Raw genomic sequence first — 15,403 nt, forward strand, 5'->3', positions numbered from 1 at the left:
TGTGCTCCCAGCACAAAGAGAGCCACGCATATATGAGGCCCCACGGAAAAAGACCCACTTACGCGAGGCCTTATAATACAGTGGGCGGGAAGGGGTTAAAGTGCATGCAAGGTAAAATCTAAAAAAAATATTCTATACATCTCTGCAATGTATGTACATTTCCCCATGTTTTGTCTCTTTAAAAAGGTTGTAAGTACAGAACAATACCTGGTCCTGACAGAGATTCAGTAAGCTCCTAACGCAGTGGCGGCCCGTGCATAGGGGGCGCCAGGGCGCCGCCCCCCCTACCCCTAAAAAAAAAAGAAAAAAAAAAACGAAAAAAAAAAAACAAAACGAACAAATAAAGTTGTTCAAAAAAAAAAATTGGGTTCGCCGGCCTGAACCCAAGGAACTGGTGGCTGGGGGGGGGGTGGGGTTACCTCCCAGAAGAGGCGCCGATTGGCTGCCTTCTGGGGAGGTAGGGGGGTATCCTGGGCGCAAGTCTTTGCGGTTGGACACCCCCACTTTCTGATATCCTGGCTGTGATTGGTCCAGTCTACAGCCTGGACCAATCATCATCCAGGATATCGCTGACGTCGCAATGGGGGCGGTGCCGGTGCGTGCGTCAATCACTCACCGTCACCGCCGCTCAGAGAAGAGGAGAGGCCGCCCGCCGGTTCCCGCCGCCGAGACGACGAGGGAGAAGGACCCGCCGCAGAAGAGGAGGAAGAAGCTGAGCCGCGCCGCCGCCAGGTAAGTTTGAACGGAGCACGCACGCTGACACTCTGCAATCATTGGGGGACAATGCTGGCACTCTGCAATCATTGGGGGACAATGCTGTGGCACTCTGCAATCATTGGGGTACAATGCTGTGGCACTCTGCAATCATTGGGGGACAATGCTGTGGCACTCTGCAATCATTGGGGGACAATGCTGTGGCGCTCTGCAATCATTGGGGTACAATGCTGTGGCACTCTGCAATCATTGGGGTACAATGCTGTGGGCACTCTGCATTTATTGGGGTACAATGCTGTGGGCACTCTGCAATCATTGGGGTACAATTCTGTGGCACTCTGCAATCATTGGGGTACAATGCTGTGGCGCTCTGCATTTATTGGGGTACAATGCTGTGGGCACTCTGCAATCATTGGGGTACAATTCTGTGGCACTCTGCAATCATTGGGGTACAATGCTGTGGCACTCTGCAATCATTGGGGGACAATGCTGTGGCACTCTGCAATCATTGGGGGACAATGCTGTGGCGCTCTGCAATCATTGGGGTACAATGCTGTGACGCTCTGCAATCATTGGGGGACAATGCTGTGGCACTCTGCAATCATTGGGGTACAATGCTGTGGCGCTCTGCAATCATTGGGGGACAATGCTGTGGCACTCTGCAATCATTGGGGGACAATGCTGTGGGCACTCTGCATTTATTGGGGGACAATGCTGTGGGCACTCTGCAATCATTGGGGTACAATGCTGTGGCACTCTGCAATCATTGGGGGACAATGCTGTGGCACTCTGCAATCATTGGGGTACAATGCTGTGGCCACTCTGCATTTATTGGGGTACAATGCTGTGGGCACTCTGCAATCATTGGGGTACAATTCTGTGGCACTCTGCAATCATTGGGGTACAATGCTGTGGGCACTCTGCATTTATTGGGGTACAATGCTGTGGGCACTCTGCAATCATTGGGGTACAATGCTGTGGCCACTCTGCATTTATTGGGGTACAATGCTGTGGCGCTCTGCAATCATTGGGGGACAATGCTGTGGCACTCTGCAATCATTGGGGGACAATGCTGTGGGCACTCTGCATTTATTGGGGTACAATGCTGTGGCACTCTGCAATCATTGGGGTACAATGCTGTGGCACTCTGCAATCATTGGGGGACAATGCTGTGGCACTCTGCAATCATTGGGGTACAATGCTGAGGGCACTCTGCAATCATTGGGGTACAATGCTGTGGCCACTCTGCATTTATTGGGGTACAATGCTGTGGGCACTCTGCAATCATTGGGGTACAATTCTGTGGCACTCTGCAATCATTGGGGTACAATGCTGTGGCACTCTGCAATCATTGGGGGACAATGCTGTGGCACTCTGCAATCATTGGGGGACAATGCTGTGGCACTCTGCAATCATTGGGGTACAATGCTATGGCACTCTGCAATCATTGGGGGACAATGCTGTGGCGCTCTGCAATCATTGGGGTACAATGCTGTGGCGCTCTGCAATCATTGGGGTACAATGCTGTGGCACTCTGCAATCATTGGGGGACAATGCTGTGGCGCTCTGCAATCATTGGGGACAATGCTGTGGCGCTCTGCAGTGATTGGGGACAATGCTGTGGCGCTCTGCATTGAAAGGGGCTAGCACGCTGAACTCTGCATTGATGGGGGCACGGAACAGTTGCATTGAAGGGGGCATGCACGCTGAACTCTGCATTGTGGGGGCACAGCACAGTGTTCATTGCATTGAAGGGGGCACAGCACAGTTGCATTGAAGGGGGCATGCATGCTGAACTCTGCATTGTTGGGGCACAGCACAGAGTTCATTGCATTGAAGGGGGCACAGCACAGTGTTTATTGCATTGAAGGGGGCACAGCACAGTGTTTATTGCATTGAAGGGGCACAGCACAGTGTTTATTGCATTGAAGGGGGCACAGCACAGTGTTTATTGCATTGTGGGGGCACAGCACAGTGTTTATTGCATTGAAGGGGGCACAGTACAGTGTTTATTGCATTGAAGGGGGCACAGCACAGTGTTGCATTGAAGGGGGCATGCACGCTGAACTCTGCATTGTTGGGGCACAGCACAGAGTTCATTGCATTGAAGGGGGCACAGTGTTTATTGCATTGAAGGGGGCACAGCACAGTGTTTATTGCATTGAAGGGGGCACAGCACAGTGTTTATTGCATTGAAGGGGGCACAGCACAGTGTTCATTGCATTGTGGGGGCACAGCGCAGTGTTTATTGCATTGAAGGGGGCACAGATCAGTGTTTATTGCATTGAAGGGGGCACAGCACAGTGTTGCATTGAAGGGGGCATGCACGCTGAACTCTGCATTGAAGGGGGCACAGCACAGTGTTTATTGCATTGAAGGGGGCACAGCACAGTGTTTATTGCATTGAAGGGGGCACAGCACATTGTTCATTGCATTGAAGGGGGCACAGCACAGTTGCATTGAAGGGGGCATGCACGCTGAACTCTGCATTGTGGGGGCACAGCACAGTGTTTATTGCATTGAAGGGGGCATAGCACAGTGTTTATTGCATTGAAGGGGGCACAGCACAATGTTCATTGCATTGAAGGGGGCACGCACGCTGAACTCTGTATTGAAGGGGGCATGTACACTGGTCACTGCATTGAAAGGGGGCATATACCATCTCCTGTACCATATCTGTGACATGCCTATACCATATCTGTGCCATGCCTATACCATATCTGTGCCATGCCTATACCATATCTGTGCCATGCCTGTACCATCACCTGTGCCATGCCTGTACCATCACCTGTGCCATGCCTGTACCATCACGTATGCCATGCCTGTACCATGACTTCAAAGTCACGCAATTTTTTACTGCGTTTTTTGACGCGAAGCAATACCTATTACATTTTTCTTTTTGCGCCCCCCCCAAAAATTTTGAGCACCAGCCGCCACTGTCCTAACGTCTTGTTATGTATTGACTGACATTGAAATCAAAATCCAGCCCTACCTGAATTCTTCCCTGCAATAGTGTTATATATAACCTGTTATCTTTGTACCTCTCCATATGCATACATTGATTTAGTTTACAGAAAAATAACGCTGTGCCTTTATTTTCAATAACCTGCCCACACAATGGGGGGGATTTACTATAGCTGATTCACACAGAATCTGGTGCAGCTGAACATAGTAACCAATCAGCTTCTATGTTTTACTATCAAAGCTTAATTGAACAAGCTGAAGGTCATGCCTATACAAGCCTTTAATTCAGAAACACCTCTCTTGCTATTGTCAAACATAAAGCCCAATCCATACAATGTGTATCAACAATGTGTCATAGTAAAATATTTGGACAGGATACTAAGAGCCGGTTCACACTAGCGCGACTTGTCAGGTGACAAGTCGCGCTCTCTCGCGGTCCATTGACCGCTACAGGACCCGTTCTAATAGGAGCGACACAAGTCGCTCCGACTTAGAAAAAGGGTCCTGTACTACTTCGGGGCGACCTCGGAGCGACTTGCATAGACTTCCATTATGTGAAGTCCCTGCAAGTCGCTCCGAAGTCGTGGTGCATGGTAATGCACAAGTCGCCCCCGAAGTAGTAAGGAGTCGTGTCGCCTCAGTGTGAACCGGCTCTAAAAGTAAAACTTCTGTTTGTCATCTTCTGTTATCTCCCGATCATGTTTCCAATTCATTTATCCTGTAAAATTTAGGTTTATATATTTCATTATTTATGTTGTAAATGTGTTGCAATTTATTGGATCTCATCATTATTCTACACAATGAGAGCACTGTAAAAATTTTGCAGTTTATTCCCCAAACTTCAATCATCACATGTACTATGACGCTAATTGTAACTACGGTCAACACAAATACTTTGCTGGATGTATATGAAAAGTCTTAGAGGATCTTTCAAATACCATCTTGCATAAACATTGCTACCTCTATACATAGACAGATTTGAAAATAGAGGATACATTTGTCCTGCACAACCTGATAGGAAGGAGTAAAGCAATCAGTTCATAAATTGCCTGCAACAACTGGGCAGTGTGGATTTAAACCTTAGCCACACAAAAGTCATCCAAAATCAAGAATAAAAATAAATGATTTTTCTTTTTTTTTTTTTTCTGTCTACTGGACCTGCAGTTCTATCATCAACTGTTTGGAATCTTTGGAACTCCATTGCATAGTAAAGTACTAACTGACACACATATTTGAAAGTTGACAGATACAGTTATGCAAAGTAGAGTATATTTAGAGTAAAAACTTTCTTTTTTTAGGTAGTGTACATTGAGCGGATAGAGCAGGAAGCGTTAAACCCCCCTGTCAGGTTTTATAGTGTATGTTCAGTTAACTAATGGGAGAGATCACCATAACAATGAAAGAGCAGGGCAAGAAATACTGAACCCCCTTACTTGTTTTTACAAAGATCAGTCCCCTCTTGCATCACAACAGTAACTTCCAGTCTCCTGGACTTTGCCTTACCCTTTGAGATTAATGGTGACTTGCCAAACGGAGAGGGGGGATCCCCCTCTCATTCCCAACCCTATGCTCCTTCTCCCCCCCCCCTTTTTTTTCTCCCTCCTCTCCTCCTCTTCCCTTCTTTTCTACTCTTGCAATCGCCTTTTCATGATGTGTCTTTATTTCTTTTTGGGAGACCATAAAAACCAAAGGAAAGGCAACGGCTCCATTTTAAGGGTAACTTTAAGTACGGTATAGGAGATTGCCCATGTTGTTCTCACATCCTGTCGGGTAATAATTTTTGCAAGTCAGTATGTGATAAAGTGTATGACATTAATAAATTTTTTATTTAGAACACTAACTCTGTAGTCTACCTTTACCTCATCACCTGTGAAGCATGTTCTATCCAAGATGTTGGTAGAACGACCCGTAAATTGAAGCAGAGATTCCGTGAGCATTTAAGCGACGTTAGGGGTTGTAAGTTGACCAGTGTCGCTCGTCATTTCAGTTCCATGCTTGGGGGGTATCTTTGTTTGATTCGGGTACAGGTTATAGAACAAGTAAGGCCCATTTCACACCTGTCCGCTCCGTCGGCGGACTCAGTTTTTCTCAGCGGGGATCGATCCACCGATCCCCGCAGAGCAGGCGAATGACAGCTCCGCCTCCGCTCTGTGTGCGGAGATGGAGGTGTCAGATCCCCACTGTCCTCTATGGGGGAATCGGATGAGAACGGACCGCCTGTCTAATTTCATCCGATCTGATCCACCAGACGGATGGAAAATAGGGTTTCCATTTGACAGACAGGATCGGATGTCAGCGGACATGTCTCCGCTGACATCCGCTGCCCCATAGAGATGCATGGGGCATCCGTTCAGATCCGCCTGAAAAACTGACATGCAGATCTGAACGGTCCGTATGTGTGAAAGGGGCCTAAGGTGAATCGAGGGGGAGGGGATGCTTTTCGCCTTCTCTGTAAGGGAGAACTTTTTTGGATATTTAAACTCCAGACAAGGATTACCCAAGGGGTTAAACTTTGAATGGGATGTCACACACTATTATGAATAGTGATGTGGCTTATCCTTTTTATACTCCTTTTAATGGTTTCTAGGGTCTGGTTTGAATAAGTAAATACCTCTCATAGGTAAGTTTTCTTCCTTTATTGCCTGCCGTTGCAATTTTGTAATTTTGTTTCTTTCATTTAGGGATTCAGTTTGTTACATTCATGTCCCTTTATTTTTCCTAATACGCCCAGACGCTTTGGAATGGGTCTCCTTGGACAGTCCACATATTGATTCTGCAATATTTTAGGAGACCTGTTTATGTTGATTATGGTCTAGAAGAGTTTGTTCGAAAATGTATTCAATCTATATAAAGGTTGTGAGTTTTTGACTAGGATGTCACATGAGGGTTTGTTAGAGGATGGGGATATAGGCATATATTTGTGTATTATTTTTTGCATATTTTTTTGTATTATTTATATTACTTTATCCTTCAATATAAATTTTGTTATAAGGATTTTGCATCTTTTGTGAGATAAAGATATATATTTTATAAAGATTTATATTTATATTTGTATAACCTGTGTCCCCATCCTCAATTTATTATTGAATTTATACTTTGAAATATTTTTATTTTGACTTGTATGTCAATATAACTGTGGTCATTTAAATGTTGTATGTGACGTCCCATTTATTTGTTGCTTTTTATTCTTGTATATGTTTGTGGGATGCGGCGATTCATCTCCTTTTATGGAACAACTATTTTATTGGTATCAGATTGTAATTAGGTTATTCAGCTGCTTGTGATCCCACTTAAGTAACATTTGGGGGATGTGATTTTAAGTTATGAGTAAGCAAAATTAGTTTATGAAACGCGTCAACTGCTTTTTCTCATGTCTGTTTTGTCCATGATGTTTGTACTGCTGTCAAGACATGTTTTAACATAATAAAGTCTACTTTTCACCTTCCATGTTTGAGTGCGGTCAAAAAGATAAAAGTCAGCAGCTACAAATACTGTAGCTGCTGACTTTTAATATATAGACAGTCACATGTCAAGGGGGCCCGCAATGTCGGCACCCCAGCTGATTTATGGATTGGCTGCCTGGTGCTGCTGCCGCCATTCATTGTAAGGGAAATCGACAGCCGTTTCCCTACTGCGCATTCTAATTGGCCCAGCGGCGGGGGAAGGAGAAGGAGGGCCAAAGTTCTAAGATACAGTCTTAGTTGAAATTTGAAGTTCTCTACCCCCACTCCTACATCTGCAGCTGTAATCTTCAGCTGCCGCATGGGTTATTACAGCTGTTGGAACTGTCATGGGCACTCATAAAGAGTCCAGACCTTTCCACCCCCCTCCTCCATTCATAGAAGATTTACTTTAGCTTCCAGAGATGAAAAGCACTCTATGAATGGAGGAGGCTAACCATTCATTCATCTGCTCATCCTCCATTTATAGATCACCTTTTATTCATGAAAGATATAGTACGGCTTCTTGATAAGTGCCTATGACAGGTCCAGCACTTGTATTAACTCCTGCAGCACGAGAAGATTCCTTCTGCAGGGGTTGGTGGGGAGATTGGGGGGAGGCAGATGACTTAACTGTTGCAGGAATTGAAGAGAGTCGTCAATGGGACACAGACAGAAAAAAAAATCAGATTTTTTTATATGCATTAACAATGTAGGATCTACTTTGCAACTGAAGCCTACTTGTTTAGTTACTTTAAAATCAAGCCACTTTTGCACATGGTGTTTCTATAATTTTGTGCACTTTCTAATTTAATCCTACCCCAAAAAATGCAAATTTTTTGAATTCTAAATGTAGGGTCTAATAAATTTGCTCACCTCTGTAGCTCCCTCTGAGAGCCCAGCTTCAGCAGCAATCACCATTATCAAACACTTGTCAGGCTGTTTGCTCACTTTATTGAAATTACTTTCAAGAATGTCTATTTGTTCTTGGCTTGGCTCCTCATCATTGTTTTCCCAGGATTTTTTTGGCATGGAGCTCATTATTATTGCCAGTGTCCACGTATCTGTAAAGCTGTAATGCATTATATAAACACAGTTATTACCTTCAGTTACATTTTACTGTAAAAACCGTAACCTAGCAAATATGTTGTATTAGTATAAATATACAGTATCTCACAAAAGTGAGTACACCCCTCACATTATTGTAAATATTTTATCTTTTCATGTGACAACACTGAAGAAATGACACTTTGCTACAATGTAAAGTAGTTAGTATATAGCTTGTATAACAGTGTAAATTTGCTGTCCCCTCAAAATAACTCAACACACAGCCATTAATGTCTAAACCACTGGCAACAAAAGTGAGTACACCCCTAAGTGAAAATGTCCAAATTGGGCCCAATTAGCCATTTTCCCTCCCCGGTGTCATGTGACTCATTAGTGTTACAAGGTCTTAGGAGTGAATGGGGAGAAGGTGTGTTAGATTTGGTGTTATCGTTCTCACTCTCTAATACTGGTCACTGGAATTTCAACATGGCACCTCATGGCAAAGAACTCTGAGGATCTGAAAAAAGAATTGTTGCTCTACATAAAGATGGCCTAGACTATAAAGAAGATTGCCAACACCCTGAAACTGAGCAGCAGCACAGTTGCCAAAACCATACTGTGGTTTAACAGGACAGGTTCCACTCAGAACAGGCCTCGCAATGGTCGACCAAAGAAGTTGAGTGGATGTGCTCAGCGTCATATCCAGAGGTTGTCTTTGGGAAATAGACGTATGAGTGCTGCCAGCATTGCTGCAGAGGTTGAAGGGGTGGGTGGTCAGCCTTTCAGTGCTCAGACCATACGCCGCACACTGCTTCAAATTGGTCTGCATGGCTGTCATGCCAGAAGGAAGCCTCTTCTAAAGATGATGCACAAGAAAGCCCGTAAACAGTTTGCTGAAGACAAGCAGACTAAGGACATGGATTACTGGAACCATGTCCTGTAGTCTGATGAGACCAAGATAAATTTATTTGGTTCAGATGGTGTCAAGCGTCTGTGGCGGCAACCAGGTGAGGAGTACAAGGGCAAGTGTGTCCTGCTTACAGTCAAGCATGGGGGTGGGAGTGTCATGGTCTAGGGCTGCATGAGTGCTGCCGGCACTGCGGAGCTACAGTTCATTGAGGGAACCATGAATGCCAACATGTACTGTGACATACTGAAGCAGAGAATGATCCCCTCCCTTCAGAGACTATGCCACAGGGCAGTATTGCAACATAACGACCCCAAACACACCTCTAAGATGACCACTGCCTTGCTAAAGAAGCTGAGGGTAAAGGTGATGGACTGGCCAAGCATGTCTCCAGACCTAAACCCTATTGAGCATCTGTGGGTCATCCTCAAATTGAAGTCTGAGGAGCGCAAGGTCCTCCATCAACATCCATCAGCTCCGGGATGTCGTCATGGAGGAGTGGAAGAAGCTCTGGTGAACTCCATGCCCAAGAGGGTAAAGGCAGTGCTGGAAAATATTGGTGGCCAAAAAATATTGACACTTTGGGCCCAAATTGGACATTTTCACTTAAGGGTGTGCTCACATTTGTTGCCAGTGGTTTAAACATTAATGGCTGTGTGTGAGTTATTTTGAGGGAACAGCAAATCTACACTGTTATAAAAGCTGTACACTCACTACTTTACATAGCAAAGTGTAAGTTCTTCAGTGTTGTCACATGAAAAAATATAATAACATATTTACAAAAATGTGAGGGGTGTACTCACTTTTGTGAGATACTGTATGAAGTTTCACATAAAAAATAGTGCATTCTACTACTTTTTATTTCACCAGGTTCAGGACAGCTAAAATTACTTACTGTATCAAACATTTATAATTCTGTATTCTTGTTTCTAATATTTAGGTACATTTACTTGTGCATTTAGAAATACTGTGTTTACAATAGATTGTCTGGATATACAGTACAGTATACATTGTACAGGTCACAGGAAAATTAATGGATAGAATAGAGCAGATTTTTTTCATCCTTTATTCTTTAGAAGAACACTTGTGTCTCAAGGAACTCCTGGTAAAAATATGGCTACAACTCACAGTTTATGAGCATGATAAGTGATTAAGTTGTAGATATAAGAAAAAAAGAAATATGAAATATTCCACACATTTTACACCCCAAGAGGATAATTTTAAGCACTTAAGCCCCGGAGCATTTGGCTGCTCAATGACCAGGGCCTACTTTGCGATTCGGCACTGCGTGATTTTAATGGACAATTGCGCGGTCATGCGACAATGTACCCAAATGAAATTGACGTCCTTTTTTTTCCCACAAACAGAGCTTTCTTTTGGTGGTATTTAATCACTTGTGTGATTTTTACTTTTTGCGCTATAAACAAAAAAATAGCGACAATTTTGAAAAATAACAATATTTTTCACATTTTTTTATATGAAATTCCCCCCCCAAAAAATGTAAAAATCTAAATTTTTTTAACATTTTAGGCCAATTTGTTTTCTGCTACATATCTTTGGTAAAAAAAATCGCAATAAGCGTATTTTGATTGGTTTGCGCAAAAGTTATTGCGTTTACTAACTACGGGAAAGATTTCTGTCATTTGTATTGTTTTTTTTTTTAACTAGTAATGGCGATCTGCGATTTTTTATTTTTTTTTGCGGGACTGCGACATTGCGGCGGACAGATCGGACCCTTGACTCACATTTTTGACACTTTTGGGGGGTACCAGTGACATTACTACAGTAATCAGTGCTATACATATGCACTGTTACTGTAAAAATGACACTGGCAGGGAAGGGGTTAACTTTATTGGTAAACAGTGGGTTAAATGTATCCCTAGGGGCGTGATTCTAACTGTGGGGGGGCGTGGCTAGTGATGTAACTACAGAGACATACGATCCTACATAGCAGGATCGTACAGTCTCTGCAGTTACATCACGGAGAAAGACAGGCGGCTGTATTTACATCAGCCGCCTGCCTTTCTCCCTCTCCAGCGGGAGATCGCGAGTGGCCGGCGGACACTCGCGCGGGGATGTCAGGGAACAAGCGGGGGCGGGAGCGCTCCTCCGGCGGCGCGCACTCGCCCTCTAGAGGCTCGTGGGTAAGCGACGTACCGGTACGTCACTTTGCCTAGGAGGGGCTGACCGCCGCAGTATATAGTCGTGCGGCGGTCGGCAAGGGGTTAAAACACTTTTCCACTATACAGCAACATGCCATTGAAAATTGCAATGTCCCATTACATTTGTGGTCATTGGAAAAATGCCCCTTACCTTAGGCTCCATTCACACTAATGCCTTTTTTCATGCTTTTTGCTTATTGCGGAAATGCATTTCAATTTTTTAACATGGGTTCCCATGGAACACATTCACATCAATGCATTTTTGTGCCTTTGCGTTTTTGGAAAGGGTCAGGGACTTTTTTTCCTGCAAAATGCAGTGTTTTGCATGTAATAGTCCTCAATGGACCCGCATCCAAAATGCAAGTATTGCACTTTTAATGCGTTTTTACCGCTATTTGCGTTTTTAAATCTGCCCCACAACAAATTTTCCAAAAGAAAAAAAAACATAAAAAAGGCAAATCACAGTAAAACTGCGGTAAAAACCTGTGGAAAGCACAGCAAAAAGCACTACAGAAACGCTGAAAAGCAACATGCATAGGTTTGAATCCAGCCTTAGTGGTAATGGAGTACCCATTTATATTGATGGTCAGCGGGGAAATGCACTTTTACATTGGTTGTCAGTGATAATGTGCCCTTCCATGTCAGTGGTAATAACAGCACACACCAATTTTGGAATTCTGAGAAAAAGAATCCTTTTACATTGGTTATTAGTAGAGGTTTTTTACTGACCTGTTATACTGTAGGATTGCCCTGTTACTTTGATCGTCAGCAAGATTCCCCCTTAGGGCCCTTTCACACGGGCATTCCGCATGTCCATAAATCATCCTATTTTTTTGCGGATGATTTACGGACATAATGCATGTCAATGGCATTGCGGATGTCAGCGGATGACCATCCGCTGACATCCGATTTTCATCCTTTCAGTTCTGTTCCGTTTTTTGGAACGGAACAGAACCCTATTTTTGTTCCGTTTGAAAAATGGAACGGATGCAAAATCAGATGTCAGCGGTGTCATCGACTGACATCCGCAATGCCCATAGACATACATTATGTCCGTATATCATCCGCAAACTGATGGGATGATATGCGGACATACGGAGCGGATGACACAAGTGTCATCCGCTCTGTGAAAAAAAAGGGCCGGAGCGGATCGCAATGCGGTCCGCTCCGTGTGAAAGAGCCCTTACATTGTTTGTCTGTAGTATAAGTGAACCTATACATTGGTGGTCAGTGGTAGGAATGCCCTACTAAAGTGATGGTCAATGTAGTACATTTTACTGAGTAACAATGGGACCAGAACTACACAAACACTATCAGGTGGGAAATCGATCTACCACCGTTCACTGCTCAAATAACCCCTAGAAATTTCCAAAGAAATATCCAAAGGGATCTGCTGAGAAAGCTTCAACTTAATTTTAAGGATAATTTGCTTATCCACCTCAAAACTTTCAACCCCTTCCTTCCCAGGCCAATTTTCAGCTTTCAGCACTGAATGACAATTGCTCGGTCATTCACCACTGTACCCATCATACATTTTTATCATTGAGACAGAGCTTTCTTTTAGTACTTAATCACCACTGAGGTTTTTAATTTTTGCTAAATAAATGAAAATAAAAACGAAAAATTTTGGAAAAAAAAGTTTTCTTAGTTTGCTTTTGTTAAAATTTTGCAAATAAGTAATTTTTTTTCTTCAATGAGGGGCACTGTTGAGGCTGCACTGATGGGAACTGATGAGGTTGCACTGACGACCACTTTTAAGGCAGTTCTGATGGGGACCGATGAGGCAGCACTGATGGGGACTGATAAGCTGCACTGATGGGCAATGATGAGGTGGCAGTGGCGAGGCTGCACTGATGAGGTGGCACTGATGAGGCTGCACTGATGGACACTGATGAGGCTGCACTAATGGGCACTGGTAGACACTGATGAGTCTGCACTGATGGGCACTGATGAGGCTGCACTGATGAGCCTGCAATAATGGACACTGATAAGGCTGCACTGATGGACACTGTTGAGGCTGCTCTGATGGGCACTGATAGACACTGATGAGGCTGCACTGATGGACACTGATGAGGCTGCTCTGATGGAGACTGATGGGGCGGCACTGTTGAGGAGGCACTGAAGAGGCTACACTGTAAGGCAGCACTGATGGGCACTGATACGCTGCACTGATGGGCATGTATGGGGCTGCATTGATAATCAGGGCACTCAGGATCAGTGCTCTGATTATCAGTGTAAATGCTATACTCACTGTGCCCTGATAAATCGGCTCTCCATTCCTCACACACTGTCTCTGTGTGAGGAAAGAAGAGCCAATAACTAGCAAGTCTGTTTTCATGTGACCAGCTGATCACAGAGTAAAGGGCTGCTGTGATTGGCCCTTTACTCCTACTGTGATCCGCTGTATCCAAAGAGACACAACAATCACAGACCTCCAGTCCTGGGCTTAACTACGCTGGGTGGCGATGGCTGCGCCTGCCGTCCAGAAGAATATGCGGTAATGCGGCCGGCCGGCCGCGGAGAGGCCAGCTCGGGACGGGACTCGGAGGGAGGGACACTGGGACTGGCACACAAAATTACATGCGCCCGGAGGTCGGCCCACCTGGCATGTGCCCGCTCTGCCCTATGGTCAGTCCGGCCCTGACAGACACTACCCAATGCACACCCCCGGGTGGTGCATGGGAAACATATTCTCAAAAGGATGTCCAGGGACACCCACCCAGAACTGGACAGCCAAGCAGTAGCTGTATATTGGCTATAGCACGGGGGTTAAAGGTTAAAGTAGTTAACCCCTTCACGCCTAATAGTAAAACAAATCTAAATGCCTAAGCCCAATTTTGGCATTTTGACATGTTAGTAAAACCATACATATCATCACAATTACTTTGTGCATCCAGGTGAATTATACGTTGTTTTTTTCAAGGCAAATTGGGCTTTCATTTGGAGGTTAATGGTAATGGGTATCTTCTGATTATTTTTTTTATTACCAAAGGAAAGCTGGCCCAAATTAGTAAAAAAAAAAAATAATTTGTTTAAAATGTAACTGTATATTTCTTGCTACTACCATAACCCACCACCAAAGAACAACCCAAAATATATTCTCCTGCTCCTGGCGATCGGCGCGATACCACATATGTATATATTAGTTGTTGTTTGTACCTGTAGCCCAGAATGTGCGCATTTTGCTTTTTTTTTAAATCCTACCTAAAAACACACCGACACTTACTGACACTGATGTAAATTTTAAAAAAAAAATCATTAGAACGGGACCGGGACCCGGGGCTCTCCCAGCACAAAGGGAGGTACACAAATATGCAGCCCCATGGCAAAAAGCCCAGCCCAGTGTACTGTCAGCATGAAGGGGTTTCATATAGGTCTCCAAAGTGAGGTGAAGGACCCTCTTAGAATTCGTCACAGTAACAAGTGGCCAAGAAAACTATAAACATTGACTAATATAAAGGGTGAATCTTCCCAGCAGGAACACAGAGAGCAAATAAAGCCTGACATGAATTTCACAAATTTTGGGTTGTCCCCAGAAAAAGTAATAAAGTGGCTATCTTCCAATGGGGACACTAGTTCAGGTGACCTGGGGGTCCCCAAGGAATTCCCTTAATTTGCAAGGATTTATTCTTACTTCCTGTTTGGCTATGGGACAGGAAGTGAAGGGAAATATTCACAATGGGACACAGTTGGCAAAAAAAATAAAACCTCACGTCTGACAGGGGTTATAACCCTCCCCTACTCTATCCAAAATGAAGAAATAGTTTTGCCTATAGTTCTACTTTAATAGTCCTGTAATCTTATTTTTATTTTATTTGTTCCTTACTGTATTATACTTTGTAATGTCTATGAGTTCCCAAAACTCTCCTTTTCCGCTTAACTTCAGTTTGTTTGGAACGAGCAGCGAATGCTAGCTGCGGTCATCTGCGGTTTTTGTGTTAAAATAAATACTTGAATAGATTTTTTTTTTTTAAAGACAGAATTTAGTGTCACTTTAACATAAAGTATCTAATGCTAGGTCCTTTTTTTTTATTTTTATTTGCATATAAATTTTACAAAAGAAATTCCAAAAGTGGAATTACACATATACACATAGATTTATAACAAAAAAATCAATATTCAATAACTATAAACTTATAATACTTTTCCCCTTTTCTACCCCTTACCGA

The 15,403-nt window shown here is 43.8% G+C and overlaps 1 long non-coding RNA gene across 1 annotated transcript in view; it reads right to left on the reverse strand.

Moving 5' to 3' along the window:
* LOC309544221 overlaps positions 1-15,403 on the reverse strand; it is a 68,375-nt gene that overhangs the window by 31,253 nt on the left and 21,719 nt on the right. The window contains exon 2 of the long non-coding RNA XR_014224842.1: positions 7,995-8,190. This is a non-coding gene — a long non-coding RNA (uncharacterized lncRNA). The remainder of the gene's footprint in view (positions 1-7,994; positions 8,191-15,403) is intronic.

This window comes from Pelophylax lessonae (assembly GCF_965119305.1).
Source record: "Pelophylax lessonae genome assembly, chromosome: 1".
NCBI classification, from domain to species: Eukaryota; Metazoa; Chordata; class Amphibia; order Anura; family Ranidae; genus Pelophylax; species Pelophylax lessonae.